At 40.8% G+C, this 17,188-nt stretch overlaps 1 protein-coding gene and 1 non-coding gene across 2 annotated transcripts in view; both read left to right on the top strand.

Annotated features, from left to right (window-relative positions):
* ERC2 (ELKS/RAB6-interacting/CAST family member 2) overlaps nucleotides 1-17,188 on the top strand; it is a 6,021,505-nt gene that overhangs the window by 3,023,255 nt on the left and 2,981,062 nt on the right. The gene's annotated exons all lie outside the window — the stretch shown is intronic.
* On the top strand, nucleotides 4,630-4,742 carry TRNAL-CAA. The gene is made up of 2 exons: nucleotides 4,630-4,667; nucleotides 4,708-4,742. It is a non-coding gene; the product is annotated as a tRNA-Leu (tRNA).

Raw genomic sequence — 17,188 nt, 5'->3', positions numbered from 1 at the left:
TGTCTCTCTAGGAGGACCCAGTATCTGTCAGCATGGGATGCCATGGTCCAAAGACCATGTTACCTTGTCAAAGATGGAGTACATCCACCCCCCTCCCCCAGGATTTGACTATTGGGTAAAAGGTTATCCACCCACTTAGAGTCTTTTTAGGCAATCCCAAAAAGACAAAACTACCGACATACTGAAAAAGTCTACAAGTAACCTTAAGATGTTACTGCTCAATGCTCTGAGCCTAAACAAAAAACTGAACATCCTTCAAGCCCTTCTCATTCTGGAGCATGTAGATATCTGTGTAACGACCAAGACCTGGTTTAAGGCCATAGAAAATACTAAGAAGTGCAAGGCTACAGTGTCTTCCACACATTTAGACCAACAACAGCAGCACAGGGGCTAAGGGTGGATGTGTCTTAGTCTACATTAGCAAGATCTAAATTAGCAACTAACATACCTCCAGGTTGTTCAAGAAAGATGATACCATGGAGCAGTCCCCATAGATAAGGTCCTTCACCATATCGCAGCTAGCTAAAGCTTACCATCTACTGCCCCTAGAATCTCACAACTCTTACATAAACCTATTAGAAGTGATCACCATCCAGTCAAACACCATGTTCATGGGTGACTTTAACTACTCCTCTATAGACTGGGAAATGTACACTGACTTAAACTCATAGACACAGTGCTTCCTGGACTTTATTAACACAAACATCCTGGAACAGATAGTGCACACTCCAACCAAAGGATCAGCATACATGGATCTGGTACTCACTTTGTCAGGTTCTTACTAGTGAGGTCAGCTCATAAAGCTGTCTCATTTGAAATAAAAATTAACCCAGAAAATCCTGCTAAACCAAAATCCTGCTAAACCAGTAACAGGGATTATTCAAAAGCAAACTACATCTTACTAAGTGATCGTTTGTCAAAATTCAAGGCTTACCCCAACCCAAAAACCACAGCTACATATGTAGAATTATTCACAGAGTCCTTATATAAACATTTGGACAGTTGCATAGAATAAACCCAAACAAACACACATTAAAAACAAACCCCACTGGTGGAATCCTCACCTAAGCATGGTAAAGGAAGTAACCTCATGGCCAAAGTCAGGAAGAACAAGAGAGGTGCTGTCTTATACAACTAAACAGTAAGTCCATCAAGGATAATTACAAATTTAGGATAGCCTTGCAGGCTAAGGACAATCAGAATGCCTTCTTCAGCTATGTAAAGAAACTCAGAGGTAACGCACAGCAGTGTGGTGAACTGGTGATGAACTGTACTATTGTACATAGCAAATTTACTGGCTGAAAAATTCAGTTCAGACTCCATCCACCCAACTCCCCCCCAGCTCCACCAGTTGAAATCCCCGCCAAACTATTTCTCCCAGCTATCAGCAGGGACCAGGTGCTGGCAGCACTTTCTAAAGCCAAAAACATTGCCTCTATGGGTCTCAATAACATACCCGGTTGTTTCCTGAACAGTCTAAAACATGACCTATCAGGACCACTTGAGGCAGTCTTTATGTATAGCCCTGAAACAGGCTAAATTACAAGTGAATGGAGGACTGCAAAAGTCATTCCTCTCCACAAGGGTGGGCCATCAACCAAACCAGGGATCTACAGACCCATCAGTCTAACATATCTAGTATGCAAAGCCATAAATTAGTTGTTGGGAACAAAAGTCAATGAACTTATAGAAGGGGGTGCACAAAAGGAAATACTGCCAGCCCAGCTCGCTGGAATTTTGTAAATAATTGTATGTCATTTGTGAATATTAATATGATTTATATAGAAATGGAACAAAAGGAGATATTGCCAGTCCAGCTATCTAGAATTTTGTAAATGGTTATGTGTCATTTGTGAATAGCAACATGACTTATTTGCCTGTGTTACAAATGTATTAAAATTGCATGTTATATTGTATAGATGTGTGCTGAAGAGATATTTTTGTACACTATTGTAATTGTTTAGATGTATGTATTGTAACAGGAAATTAACTTGCAAAACTTAGGAATAGTTGAGATTGAAGTACTTTATTGCCGGGCCATAAACAAGAGAAGTTATCTTTCAGTTTCAGTCAACAGGAGACAGGATGACTACACTAGGGTACTCTCTGTGTTGCTTTGAAAGAGAGATAATTACTAGGCTTGAGATTTAGAAGTGTTTTATTGTTTTGTGTCTTCCAGCAGTTGCAAACATCTGAAGGCCATGCATTTTCACAGGGAAATTGTACATGCTAGTAGTTTCTAGGAATGGCTGTTGAGCCTGGGAACTGAAGTTGTGTGGCAAAAAGTGAGGTCATGCTGCAAGTATCCTAGCAGTAATATTTGATATTAATTTAAGAAGTCTTTGAGAGACAGACTGGGCATGCACTTGCCTTGTTCTGTAAGTAAGTGTTAACTAGGGTACAGTCATTTCTTTTAGATATAGCTGTCTGTCAATGTTTGTTTTTTAAATATTTGTTGTGATTCTGAACTTTGAAGTAGGTAGTCCAAACTACCTTATAGTATGGGCAAAAGAGGGCATAGCTAGTAAACCTGTGCCGGCCTTTCCTGTGTGTGTGTGTGTGTGTGTGTGTGTGCGTGCGTGTGTGTGTGTGTGTGTGTGTGTGTGTGTGTGTGTGTGTGTGTGTGTGTGTGTGTGTGTGTGTGTGTGTGTGTGTGTGTGTGTGTGTGTGTGTGTGTGTGTGTGTGTGTGTGTGTGTGTGTGTGTGTGTGTGTGTGTGTCAGCCTCTTGTGCAGGGACACGAAGCACTGGCTGGATAGAGAGAGTGCTGGAGGTCTTTGTTTAGCCACTCAGCTGAGATCTCAGCTCTATAGCTGTGCCAGTGGGGAGTATTATTGGGGATCTGGAGAAAGCAGAAGAAACCATCCCCCGACTGACTGTGGTCTCTGTGTGCTTGTTAAGGGAAATAACAGTTTACTGTTTGTGTACTTGTCATCCTCCAGTGTGTACGTACCCCCACTGTTGCCAGTGGTGAGGACTGAGGCTCCTTGACTACTGGGCCAGGGCTGGGGTGTCACAGAGGGGACCTTGAATCTGAAATTGATCATTTTGTTTTATTGGAAAGCTTGGGGTAGGAGATGGCAATACAGTTGTGATGAGTTTTTCAGACCATTTAGAAATATGGATGGATATGATGGAAGAAAGGGAGTATATTAAAATAGGAAATGGAATAAAATAAACAATAAATCAGAAGTTATGTGATGAAATTGGAAAGTGGTACGCTTTTCAGCCATGGAAGGTTTATATAACCAAAGGACTTCCATAAGAAATGGTCTGAATGGTGGACAGAATTTAAAAAGAAGTATAAACGTTTTTCAATGGCAGAATAATTTAAGAAAGAAAGAAAGAAAGAAAAAAGTGAAGTAGGGGAAAATCTATAGAAAAGTATTAGAACATTTAAAGAATAATACAGGAGAGTATTTTGATATGGAAAATAAATACATAAAAGATATCAAGAAAAAAAAAGGCATTGTTATTTAGGCAGAGATATTAGTTTCAAGGGAGGAGATATCTGCATATCTGGATAAAATAGTAAAGGAAGATATTAGTAAAATGAGAGAAATGAAAATGTAAAAGAGAGAGGTAAAAGAACACAAGAGCAAATTTATGACTATTGTGGTACTTGTGGAAAGTAAGTATAAGAGTAAAAGGAACAAAAATAAGAGAAAATGGAAAGGCTAAAAAACTGATGGTAAGTAAAAGGGAGGATATGAAACTTATGGTAGGTGATATAAACAGATACATTAGGACATATTGCTTTATGGGGTGTTATGGAATAAATAATAGAATCAGGAGAGTCTGTATGTCACCATAGCAAAATAACAGTGACAGTCTTAGTAAATGGATGGTTGAGTAAAGAAATATACTTGAAGCGTGGTTTAAAACAAGGATGCCCCATGAGTGGGCTATTGTTTGCACTGGTAATTAAAACAGAAGTGGTTGAAATATCTTATAAAAATGAAAGATGCCAGATATGTCATGCACAAGGAGGTGGCGACTACAATATTTTTGACATATGCAGACAATCTAGTTTTGCTAAGAACAAGATATGGACGAGAGAATTGTTGGTTTATCTATAATGGCTGCGTAAATAAAATGGAAATAACTTGGAATAAAGATAAAAGTAAGTGGGTGATGTGATGAAAATTTTGGGTATTTATTTTTCAGTGAATGAAATGTCTTTGCTATGGATAAAATATGAGAAAAATAATGTAGTTATGCAATGGAAGAGTTTGATAAAAGAAATTAAAGAAACATGTCTTCTGTGGGGGACATATAGATTAGCTTTCAGGAAAAGGTTTAACTGGTGAATTCTGTATTACTGGCAAAAGTAGCATATATGTCAAATGTTTATGTGATCCTAGAAAATATGAAAATGAAATTAGGTAATTTGTGTTTTCTTTCATATGGTATTGAATTACAAACAGTGAAAATAAATGTGTTATATATGAGTGAAAATAAAGGAGGACTTGGGTTACTAAATAAAGGTATTTATTCTGCTTCTGTAAACTTGTGTAGGGTATTAAAGTGGGTAAAAGAAGAGAATGAGAAAGTAATAGATAGAACGCTTAACAATAAGCACAAAACATTCTTGGAGATGATGAGAATAAAGAAAAAGAGAAAGATCCATGTCAGGATGGCTGAGTGGTCTAAGGCACCAGACTCAAGGACTGAACTCCTCCCAATGTTCATGGGGATACTGGTTTCCATATGGAGCTGTGGGTTCAAATCCCACTTCTGACGGGTATGTTTTGCTCAATGCCTGAGACTGTGAAATGAGCTCATGTCCAGTGCAGAAGTAAAGAGGTCAAATGCCCTCATGGTGCTAGCAACAACCTCTGACTGAAAGTTAATGATGCAGATCTCAGGGGAGATGACTCCGATGCTATTATGGTTTTGGGTGGGAGGCTGGCATAATGGTTAAGATGTTTACCTTACATACGCAAGGTGCATGGATTGATTCTCACATGGGGTAATTGGCTAGGCTCAAAATGGCCCACAAGGGCAGTTAACCTAGTACTAACCTATGAACCCTATGAACCTATGAACCCTATGACTATGTAAATGAAGAAATCATTGCTGGAGATTTCCTGTGTCCTGACAGAGTACTCTTCAAACTATCTGGAGATATACAGAGCTAAGAATATTTTTCTGGCACTTCAGAGTTGTGTACTGTTAATTGTTGCTTGACTAATTTTATATCATTGTTGGCTGACTTCAGAGATTGTGCAGTTATTTTTGCTTCACTGTATAGTTTTTTAGCTCTCTGCTGAAGGTGTTGGTTTTCCCCTATCCACCCTCCCTATTCTTGTCTTGTTGTTTAAATTTGGAGGTTTTGCAGTTGCCCATCCCCACTGTATATTTGATCAAGGACACTCCCCCCAGTCCCATCTCTTTACCTCATTCTACCTAATAGACTCCTTCTGCATTTGTTTTTAGTCATTTTTAATTTAATTGAAATTTTTTAAACTGTTAGGTTTAACATTGCTACATACTCAAGTGTGCTAGCTTGCATTGCATTTGAATTGTTTTTACTGCTGTTTTAGCTACTTTTCTGTATTAAAAAAATCTAAGCCTGTTTCCTACCTTCCCTGTAACTAGTGTAGTCCAGATTCAGATTTGCTGTATCCAGGACTGCATGTAAGCGTCTGACCCCCCCAAGCTTTCTGTGTTGGAGGGAAGCCTTCTAGCTTATCAGTGGGGGTGGTAAGCACTAGTTAACCTATCTACCACATAAGGAGTGGTTCTGCCCCAGAAATTGTAGTTATTGGCCATTTGGGCAGTTTTTCCATCTCTCTCAACTTTCTGATGTAAAAGCCCGCATTTGCACTTTTCCCCCCTTTCCTGTAACTAGTTTAGTCCAGATACAGATTCTTAGTTTACGCACTTGAATTTGCTTATTTGTGATCAGCACTTGTTCAGAACTTGTTGTAAGCACTAAATAACCTACTAATTACTACAGCATTCAACCTTCCTCATTACCTGGAGGAAAACAGTTTTGGTACTTACTTTCCTCATTTGCTTAGAGAAAAACAGCTCTTGTACTCACTTTCCTCACTTATCAAGAGGAAATTCGTTTTTATTCAGGCATGTCCAAGGGTCAGCTCCTAGTATTCGCTCCTGTCTATCTTATGAATCTGGGCATCTTGGGGCAATGTAGAAATTGCCTCATGTACACAGACAACCCTCTCCTCCTACCACCCAACACTACAACCTGTGAAAGATGCACTTATCTAGCCAAACTGAAGGTAAAGCTCTCTCCAACCAAGACTGAACTTGACAGTCAAGAGGGGAATGTAAACACTTGCACCACACCACACTCATCACATAGTCTCACTAAATCTACACCACCAAAATCCACAAATAGAAACGCAAAAACATTCGCAGAGGCTCTCAATAATAATCTGCTTAAGCAACAGAGACCTCCAAAGCAGAAATGCAAGCAACCTCCACCCCCAACACAGCCCAAATGACACATAGCCCACAGACTCAGTGTGCCACTCAACCACAGCCAATAAGGCAAAACAATGTACCCACCACACTAGTTATAGGTGACTCTATAGTCAGGCACACTGATGTCCCACTCACCAGGCTAAACAATGAGAAGGTTACTGTCAGCTGCCTGTCAGGTGCCAGGATTTGCCACATAACCCACGGACTCAGGTCATGCCACAGCAAGTACAAATATGACTCTGTCATTGTCCATGTTGGTGTGAATGACCTGAGACATATCTCCCTGGACTACATGAAGAGAGGCATGGAAGAGCTCTCTGATCTTGTAGCCCAGGCAGGTATGACCCTAGCCCTGAGTAGCATTCTCCCATCACCCAGACTGATACCGATGTACAAGGACAAAATGATTGACTTCAACAATTGGCTAAGCTTCTGGTGTCATTCTAAAGGGATCCAGTATCTGTCTGCCTGGGATGACATGGTCGACAGACCACAATGCATTGCCAGAGATGGCATGCACCTGTCACCCCTGGGATTTTGGATACTGGCTAAGGTTCTTGTTACCCCTATAGTGCCTTTTTAGGCAAGGTTCAAATGACAAATTCACCACCGTAACAGGAACAGGCAAGCAAAAACTGAGGGTGATGCTACTCAATGCTAAAAGTCTAAATCTCAAAATGCACTCACTCGAGGCACTCCTTAAAATGGAGAACATCGATATCTATGCAGTGACTGAGACCTGGTTCAAGGCTCCAGAAAGCACCCCTGCACTACCAGGGTATGACTCATACCACACTTTTCTGCCATGTATCCTGGACCGGCACACCAAAGGCAGAGGTGTGTCCATATCCATTAAGGATATCCACACCTCTAGGCTAGTTGCTGAGCATAATGCAGCCGAGGTTATCCAAGTGCAACTAACTCTGGGCAAAACTGCAATCCAAATTGTAGCTTGCTACAGATCCCCCACCATGCCTCAGGATTCCCACTCCTCTTTTCTTGATGTACTGGAAAATATTAGGGTTCAACCAAACACCCTAATAATGGGCAATTTCAACTACCGCACCATTAACTGGGAAAACTACTCATGTACCAACTCCTTTGCTCAACGCTTTCTGGAATTTATAAACTCCAATGCCCTGGATCAACTTATCCACACCCGCACCAGGGGCAACATAGCCTAGATCTAGTCATTATCAACATGAGTGACCGGTGTTCCACACCTGAAGTCAACACCTCATTGGTCAGATCCAACCATAAGCTAATTACCCTAGATATCCACATCCTGCCCCCACCCCCCATTAAGGAAACCATGGTAAAACATTTCTCCAAAGCTAACTTCATGCTTCTTAAGACAGAAGTGGTGAACTTCGTGACACCCATGCAGATGGACAATAGTTAGGGTTAGCCTTGAAACCTGTTAAACAGTGTGGTATTATGCAGAATAAGCTTAAATAAGCTAGCTTGTGCATCCAATAGGACTACCATACCCTAGCATTATAGAACATTTTTCCCTTGCCGTTAACCCTAGAAATTAGTTTTCATATAAGATAGCACTACCATATCCTAGCAATGTATGTACCATCTTGCCCTTAACCCATAAATTACCCTAGGAAACCCCTGTTAAAGCTCAATCCTTAATCCTAAACAGCCCATCCTATTACAAGATGAGACACATAGGTATGCAATGTCTGTGTGGCCAGCTTGGTTGTTTTGGGCATCCTAAGACAATGTAGCAATCATCTCATGTTTTCAGGCAAACATTTAATCCATTAAAGAAGACAGCACAGCATGTGAGATGTAAATACACATTTTTTTTGGAGCCAAAAATCTTTCATACAGTTATGACTACTGAATCCTACACATTTTCACTTTATAAGCACTTACACGAGTGCATGGATCATGCTATCCCAAACAGAACCAAGATGCTATCCTCCAAAAAAAGGAAGCCAGTCTGGTGGTCCCCTGCCATAAACAAACTGTACAACAGAAGGAAGAAACTGTTGCAAAAGAGAGTAAATTCCCATGAATGGAGTGGACGAGCTCCCTGGTCAGCATCAGTAAGAAGCTGTGATCCCTGATAAAATCCTACAAAGCTAGTTACGAAAATAAAATTGCCACTGATTCTAAAGACAACCACAAAGCATTCTATTGCTATGTCAAGAATCTCAGTGGCAACACTCAGATCTGCTCTGAGTTACAGCACAATGGCACTAAATATACAGACCCAACTGATATTGCCAACATCCTGGCAGATAGGTTCACTTTTAACTTTAGTTCCCTCTAACCCTCTTAAGAGCCCATCTCTAAACTGGAAGAATGCAAAATTCCTCTAATCACGGCTGCACAGGTAAAAACAACACTCTCCAAGAACACAGCATACATGGGACTAGACAACATCCCAGGCTGCATTCTATACAAACTACAGAAAGAACTGGCACCCCACTTAAGTACCATGTTCAATCATAGCCTCTCCTCAGGCTTTGTGCCCACTGAATGGTGCACAGTGATGGTTATCCCACTTCACAATGGGGGAGCCACCACAGACCACGAGAACTACCGCCCCATTAGCCTGACGAGCCTGGTCTGCAAGGCCATGGAATGTATCATCATGGAACTTATAAACAAAGACATTAGTAATCTCCAAACTCTGGACCCCACCCAGTTTGGGTTTGTAAAAGGCAGATCATGTCTCCTAAACCTGATAGACTTCTTTGAAGCAGTCACCAAAGCCGTAGACGAGGGTAAGGTGGTTCACACAGCCTATCTAGATCTTGCCAAGGCTTTTGACACCATCCCCCACTCTGGAATTATAGATAAACTCACTAAACTAGGTATAAATCCCTATGTCACAAGATGGGTACTTTCTCACTGACAGAACCCACACTGTGAAAGTAGCAGACTCCAAATCCGACTTCAGACCAGTGACAAGTGGAGTACCACAAGGTTTAGTCTTGGGTCCTCTCCTGTTTGGTATCTACTTCTCTGAAGAACAGACTAACACAGAAGGTCTTTGGCTAATGAAGTTCGCAGATGACTGCAAACTAGGAGCCATAATCGAAACTCCTAACGATGTGGACATCCTACAAAAGGGCTTCACTCAGACAGATGCCTGGTGTCAAAGCCGTGGACTCAAGCTCAATGCCAAAAATTGCATTGTCATCCCCTTTGATAAAAACTCTGTACCCATGAACTACAACCTAGGTGGTAGTATATCTAACACCAAAAGTATGATAAGAGACCTTGGGACACAGGCGGACAATAGTCTCTCCTTAGATAATCACATCACCACAGTAGTCAGGAAAACCTCATCACAACAGGTTTCTCATCCAGAAAAAAAGAGGTCATTGTTCCCCTCTACTCATCACTCATTAGACCCATTATAGAGTACAGCGCCCCTTTTGGTATGTACCTCACAAGACATCTACAACAACTGGAAAGGCTGCAGAAGTACCTCACAAAGAGGATTACTGGCCTCAAACAGATGCCCTATGCAGACCGTCTCAAAAAACTCCAGCTCTGTCACATATCGCCTACTCAGAGGTGATCTCTGCCTAACATACAAAGCTATACCAAACTCAGAGCTTTTGGACATGCTCCACTTAAACAAGTCCCAATCCCTCCGAGCTATACTCTAGGGACCTAAACCTTGTCACCACAATAAACAGAACATGCCGGAGGGATAGATTCTTGTCCCAGAGATATCCCATACTCTGGAATAAACTACCTATCTATATCAAACAAAGCTCCTCATTAGTACTCGTCAAGAAAAATCTTGATGATTGGATGGGAAATAGAAAATTCACCCCGGGGATCCCTTCTGTGGCTCTGCTTGACAGTGGCACAGGAAAATAATTTTCTTGGGTGACAAAAGCCAGGGTACCTTTTTAGCTGGGCTTGTATAGGCCCTAGGGCCAATAGCCTAGTACCTACCTATGAACCTAACAAAATTATCAAGAAAAATACTAACATGGAAAATAAAAATTGATGAGATAGAGAATAACGGAATTCTGTGGTATAATAATGTGATGAAACAATATTATTATTAAAATCCATGGGAAAATTTACAATTTTAGGGGTTGGCATACACATAGGGCATTTACCTCACAGCCACAATTTACAGGGTTTGATTTGTACCTTTAAAACAAACTTGTATAGGCTGAAATGGCCTAAGAACCTATATTAAAGCCATTAAAGTAGGGAAAAAGTAATGTACCAAGATAGTAGAGTATCAGGATTTTCAATGGAGACTGGTAATAAATAAGTTATCAGTAAAGAGGAATATGCCGTATAAGAAGAAAACTGAAAGTGTGCATTTATTTTGTGGGGAGGAACAGACAACAGAGCAAATGCAAAAAAAAGTGATAAAACTCTGAAATAAAGTTGTTTGAAGAATAAAATTGTGAATATCAATGACACTATATAACTATAACTATGAATATGATTATGTATAGCTTTTATAAGAATAATAAACATATGTGAAAAGTTCGATAAGCGTTAGTTTTATGTAATATGGGTTATCTGGAATGAAAGACCGCATGAAATTTTTATTAATGGTAAACAGATTGTGGCAGATATAGTGCAAAAATTAGATTATTGCTGTGGAAGGAGTGGGGGGGGTAATAGAAGAATAACAATGAGGATGTTAAAAAAGTTGACAAATTACAAAATCATAAAAATGTGTATATATGCCTGGCTGTGGTGGTGCAGCAGCTGGCATTGCCACCTTACAGCAAGAAGTTCTCCGGTTTGATTCTCAGCTGGAGCACCTTCTGTGCAGAGTCGGCATGTCCTCTTGTGGTTGAGTAAGATTTAAAGACATGCAAGCTGGTGCTGCTAGGTGTATTAGAAAGTTTGGGTGGTGGTAGCTCTGTATGTCCAGCTCTACATTTTGCTGTAGATATTAGTGGGTCTCCTTGCACAGTTACTACAGCCATAAATTACACTTGTGTGTGAATAGATATCAGGATCTTCCCCCATGTAAATGCATAAATGTATTTATTTATTTATTTTCCATTTGTTTACCGGGTTAGTCCGACTGGAGACAATATGACTGTTTTCAGCGGTGGCCCAGGGAGAAAAGCTCCAAATACATAGTGAAAAATTATATAAAAATAATAAAAATAATAAAAAAAATATATATAACCATAGCTATTTTGCACAAAGAGCATAGAACATATAAAAGGAGTAAACATCAGAGTTTTACAATTGACGCAGCATACAGTGGTTAGAATATTGAGAAACAGTTAAACAAGATAGTATACAACAAATATAGAATTGCTTGAACATAAATTAAAAAAAAAAGTTTCTATAGACAAACAGGGTCATAAACTAGAAATCATAACTATAAAGGTGGCCTAAACACCTGGTTCACAGTACTATGCACTAAGTGAAACTACACCGTACAGCTGTGATCTAGGGATGTTGAAAGTTAGGAACAGGTGAAATTAGCTGGTTCTGTACAGGAACATGTCCAAGTTTTGAACAGGAGATCGTTTAGGGATTTGAAAGTATGTTTACTATTTAGACATCTAATGCAACTGCATAGGAATAAAGAGATTGGCCTGAGCTATGTAAGCAATTGGTACCAGTCAGTAGGGCAGTATTGGAAGCTCTTAGTTGACATGCAGTATTATGGAAGGTGAGCAGACCAGAAAGGACAGGTATTTTATTTGGTTGGTATAGTAGTTGATGGATCAGGAGAAGTCAATTGTATTTTAGTAGGTTAGGGAGTTCTAACCATCCTAGTTGTCTGAGGGAGAGGCAGTGATGAGCACTAAACTTAGCATTGGTTGCTAATTTTGAGAGTTTATTGTAGCAGGTAGATAGTTTCAGAAGGTCAGATTTGTTTAGGTTAGTTAGAACTGGGGAAGCGTATAGTAAGGAGGAGAGTAGATGGGTATGAGAGATAGTGATTCGGGATTCCTGTGTGAGGAAGCTCTTGCAGCGGTAAAGTGAACCTAGTTTTTTTGATCTTTGGCAATTGTTAGTGCTATATGTTTGTCGAATTTTAGGTTTTGGTCAATAGTTACACCTAGTAGCTTGGCTTGGGTTACTGGTGTGATAAGGGTATTGTTGGAGGATGTTATTGAGAATGGTGAGGTAGGGGTGAAAGTTTTGGATGGGTGGAAGATCATGAGTTGGGTCTTAGATGGGTTTAGTATGAGTTGGGGGGAATTTAGCCATTTTTCTATAGTAGTGAAGGCTTCGTGGGTTCTGTCTTGGAGTAATTGCAGAGAGGGGGCTGAGCAAATAAGGGCGGTTTCATCAGCATTCTGCACTGTATTTGTTTGTTGGGTAGCCGAGGGGAGGTTATTGGTAAAGATGGAAAATAGTAAGGGACCAAGAGTGGATCCTTGTCCCTCTGGGAGGAGAAGGGGGAGAGAGAGTTATGCCATTTAACAGCTTGTTGCAGGAGGGACAGATAATTTTTAAACCACATTAGAGAGGAGTTATCCAGATTGAGCTTAGAGAGAGTCGATAGTAATTTGCAGTGGGATACCATGTCAAATGCCTTTGACAGGTCTAGGAAGAAAACAGACACTAAGTTACCGAAATTTCTTTGTTGGTGGATGTGGTCAGTAAAGGATATAAGGGCAGAGGTGGTACTATGGTTTGGCTGAAATCCATGTTGGGAATTTGCTAGCAGGTTATATTGAAGAAGATGATTCAGTAGTTGGGCGTGTACCCATTTTTCCAAGATTTTTGATAGGAGAGATAGTATAGCTATGGGGCTATAATTACTAAAGGTAGTGAAGGTAGAGGCCCAGGAACCTCACAAATCAAAGTTCAAACCACAAATCCAATTTATTGACAGCAAACCGACCAAATGCAGTCAAGCGCTTTCATCTTTAGCAAAGACGTAGCATTTCTAACAGAGCTGGGTCAGACATGGCTTTCTAATTCAAGCAGAGATCGCTTCTTAGTAGACGATATGAGACAGAGAATAGCTGATGTTTTTTGAGTCTGTACATGGAGGACATGTGTTTAAGGCCTAGGATCCTCTTTGTGAGGTAATTTTGTGGCCTTAACAGCTGTTGCATATATCTAGTGGCGTACATGCAAAATGGGGCATTATACTCGATGATTGGCATAATGAAGAAAGAGTAGAGAGAGATGATGACTTCTTTCTTCCCAGATGTAAAACCTTTGGTAATGAGATGTGCCACATAGAAGGACTTTCTTACCACAGCGGCAATGTGGTGGTCGAAGGAGAGGTTGCTGTCAACTTGTGTCTCCAGATCTCTTATAACACTTCAGTGTTCAGTGGGCTCCCATCGATGTGGTAATTAATGGGAACTGAGTTTTTCCCAAAGGGGATGATGACACGTTTTTTGGTATTAAGCTTAAGGCCATGGTTTCAACATCAGTCATTGGTCTCAGTGAGGTCTTTTTGTAAGACGTCTACATCACTTGGGGAGTTAATAATGGCTCCCAGCTTGCAGTCATCTGCAAACTTAGTCAGCCAGAGTCCCTTCATGTTGGCCAGGACTTCTGAGAAGTAGATGCCAAATAGGAGAGGACCCAGGACCAATCCCTGTGGGACTCCACTCGTGACTGGTTGGCAGTCTGACTTGGAGTCCACTACTTTCACACTGTGGGTTCTATCTGCGTGCTAATTTGCAAGCCACCTAGTGATATAGGGGTTGGTGCCTAGTGTAGTGGGTTTATCAATAATTCCTGAATGGGGAATGGTATCAAAGGCCTTGGCCAGATTGAGGTAAGCTGTATGAACTGCCTTGCCCTCATCCACAGCTCTGGTGATTGACTCAAAGAAGTCAACCAGGTTGAGCAAGCATGATCTACCTTTCACAAAACCAAATTGCATGCGATCTAAAGTTTGGAGATTCCCTATATCCATGTTAATTAAGTCCATGATGATGCACTCCATAGCCTTACATATCAGACTCGTCAGGCTAATGGGGCAATAATTCCCAGGGTCTGCAGTCGCTCCCCCTTTATGGAGAGGGATGAATGTAGCAGTGCGCCATTCGGTAGGGGCAAAGCCTGAGGTGAGGCTGTGACTGAACAGGGCACACAGATGTAGTGCCAGTTCACTTTGTAGTTCATGTAGAACACATCCTGGGATATTGTCAGGTCCCATGGAAGCTGTATTATTGGCCTTGAACAATGCAGCTTTAATCTGTGCTGCAGTAATGCTGGGTGCCTGGCATTCCTCCGGTATTGTGATTGGTCCTGGGGGGGGGGGTGAGAGTGGTAAAGTTGGCACTGAATCTCTCAGCCAGTACATTGGCAATATCAGTTGGCTCAGTATAGGAGGTACCATTGTGCAGTAACTCAGAGAAAACCTGGGTATTGCCATGGAGATCCTTGATATAACTATAAAAGGCTTTGAGGTTGTTTTTAGTGTCTGCTGCAATTCTGCCTTCATAGCTGGCTTTAGACGTTTTGATGAGGGATCTCAATTTTTTGTTGAGGCTAATAAGGGAGTTTTTCCAGTCTTGGGATTTCACCTTTTTCTGCAACAGCATTTCCTTCTATTGTACAGTTTATTAATGGAAGGGGACCACCAGATTGACTTTCTTTTTTTTTTTGGAGGAGAGTGTCTTGTTTCTGTTGGGTATGGCTAGTTCCATGCATTTATGTACGTGTTCGTACAGTGCATTGATATATGAATCAGCAGTCATGTATCTACTTTCTATTGACATAGATGCCGTGAAGTTAGCCACCTCTATTTTTAGGAGCCCAAAGTCAGTTGTGGAGAAGTTTTTCAAGATGGTTACCTTTGCGGGGGGTGTGTGGGTGAGATGTGCATTTCCATGGTGATTAGTGATGGTGAATGAGGAGAAGGGAAGTCTGAATGATGAGGTCAAAACTAGAATCAGAGGGGCAGTGGCCAACTAGCATAGAGTATCAGGTGGAATAGCTGACAGAAGAATGCCAAGGAAGCTGAAAAATAAGGTGTACAAGGCAGTGGTGTGACCAGCACTACTGAATGGTACAGAATCCTGGGAGTAAAGGAAGAGTAGATGAAGGAGCTGGAGGTGATGGAGATGAAGTGCCTGAGATGGGTGGTAGGATGCACACTGTGGGACAGGTAGAAAGGAGGACATCAGAGCAGAAGTCAAAGTAGCTCCAATTGCAGAAAAGATAAAAGAGAACAGATTACAGTGGTTTGGACACATGTGCAAATAAGCAGAAGGCAATCTGCTGAAGATGATTTGGGACAGACCAGAAGAAGGTAAGAGCAAATTAAGACATCCATCAAAGAGGTGGATGGATTGTGTGAAAGAAGATCTGAGACAGTCAGGTGTGAGTGTCAAAGAAGGAAGGAGTGTAGAAATGAATCAAGAGAGATGGTGACAACACGGTACCCCAACCCCATGTAGAAAATGGGAAAAAAGGCATCTGATGATGATGATTATGATGTCTTCCATTCATGTTCCTTTAGTTCTGATATTCTAGGAAGTCAGGTCTTCTTTTTTTTTTCAACATTTTTGCATAGAAAAATTATCGTCAAGTTATCTCCATTGTTGTAGAAAGATAAAGCCCTAACTATGACCCAGTGACCTGACCTCTTTTCAAATAGTGACTTATGGTGCTCCTGGAGAGGATGGGAGAGGAGGGACTCATCTTAGCCGACTCATGTCTCATCAAGGAGAGTATGTTGGAGTGAATATCCAGAGCGCACATTCCCATGAAGAACTCCTAAATGAAGACCAGAGATTCAACTAGAGCGCTGACTTCACTGGCGGTAATGTCCTTAGGAAGTTACATCATAGATGGAAGCAGGTGCCAAGGTGGCATGTCCTCTTTGATGCTCATTGCTAATGGACCCCTTAGGGATATTACCAGGCATTCACAGTAGGGGTAGTGGTGCGGAAAAGAGAAAAAGTAAATAGCCACTTATGGCTGCTAAAATGATGGCACCTCTAGGCTAGCTGTTGCCCTAGTAATGTGAAATGAATATCCAGTTGACAGAGGCAGGGTGTGATTATTATTAGGCAGTTAGGGTAAAAAAATCCTTGTCAAAAATGCAGACTCTAGCCAAATATAAAACTTCGTTTTCCCGGGCCACCTTCACCATGCACCTTCACCACTCTTTCCTTTTGCTAAAAAGAAAGGGAATGAGCTATCCTTGGACTGGGCTAGTGACCAATTAATGGCAAGGAGGTAAGCGACTGGATGTGTCCCTCATTTGAAAGCTTCACTCCTGGCATGCAGGAATTGCATTCGATACTTTTGCTCAGCACCTTTATGCATGTTCATTTTACACTTTTGATTTTTCTGGTTATCTAGTCTATTATTTAGTAAATTGTAGAAGAAAGGCCACTTGATGGTCACTGTTTCCTAAAGCTACTAAAAGGTTCAGAGTGAGTGACTCAAGTTATATAGTTTTCTCAATGTCTCCTGTAGTAGTCCATTTCATTTTTTTAACTTCACTCTGCAAATTTACTAGGAACACATGCACCCATTTGTCATTTTGGCAGGATGTGGTGTAAATGCAACTTCAGTCACTGAAAATGATTAAAAGAACAGCTTTAGAGACCCTCTATTGCATCATGTTTATATATATATATATATATATATATATATATATATATATATATATATATATATATATATATATATATATATATATATATACACACACACACACACACACACACACACACACACACACACACACACACACACACACACACACACACACACACATAAATATCTGAAGCACTGCCAAACCATTTCTCTCATTGTGAACACTAGAATGGAAG

This window comes from Protopterus annectens, chromosome 7.part1 (assembly GCF_019279795.1).
Source record: "Protopterus annectens isolate FY-2018-M chromosome 7.part1, PAN1.0, whole genome shotgun sequence".
Lineage (NCBI taxonomy): Eukaryota > Metazoa > Chordata > Ceratodontiformes > Protopteridae > Protopterus > Protopterus annectens.
The sequence above is the reverse complement of the archived record's forward strand: the minus strand, read 5'-3'. Positions and strand labels throughout refer to the sequence as shown.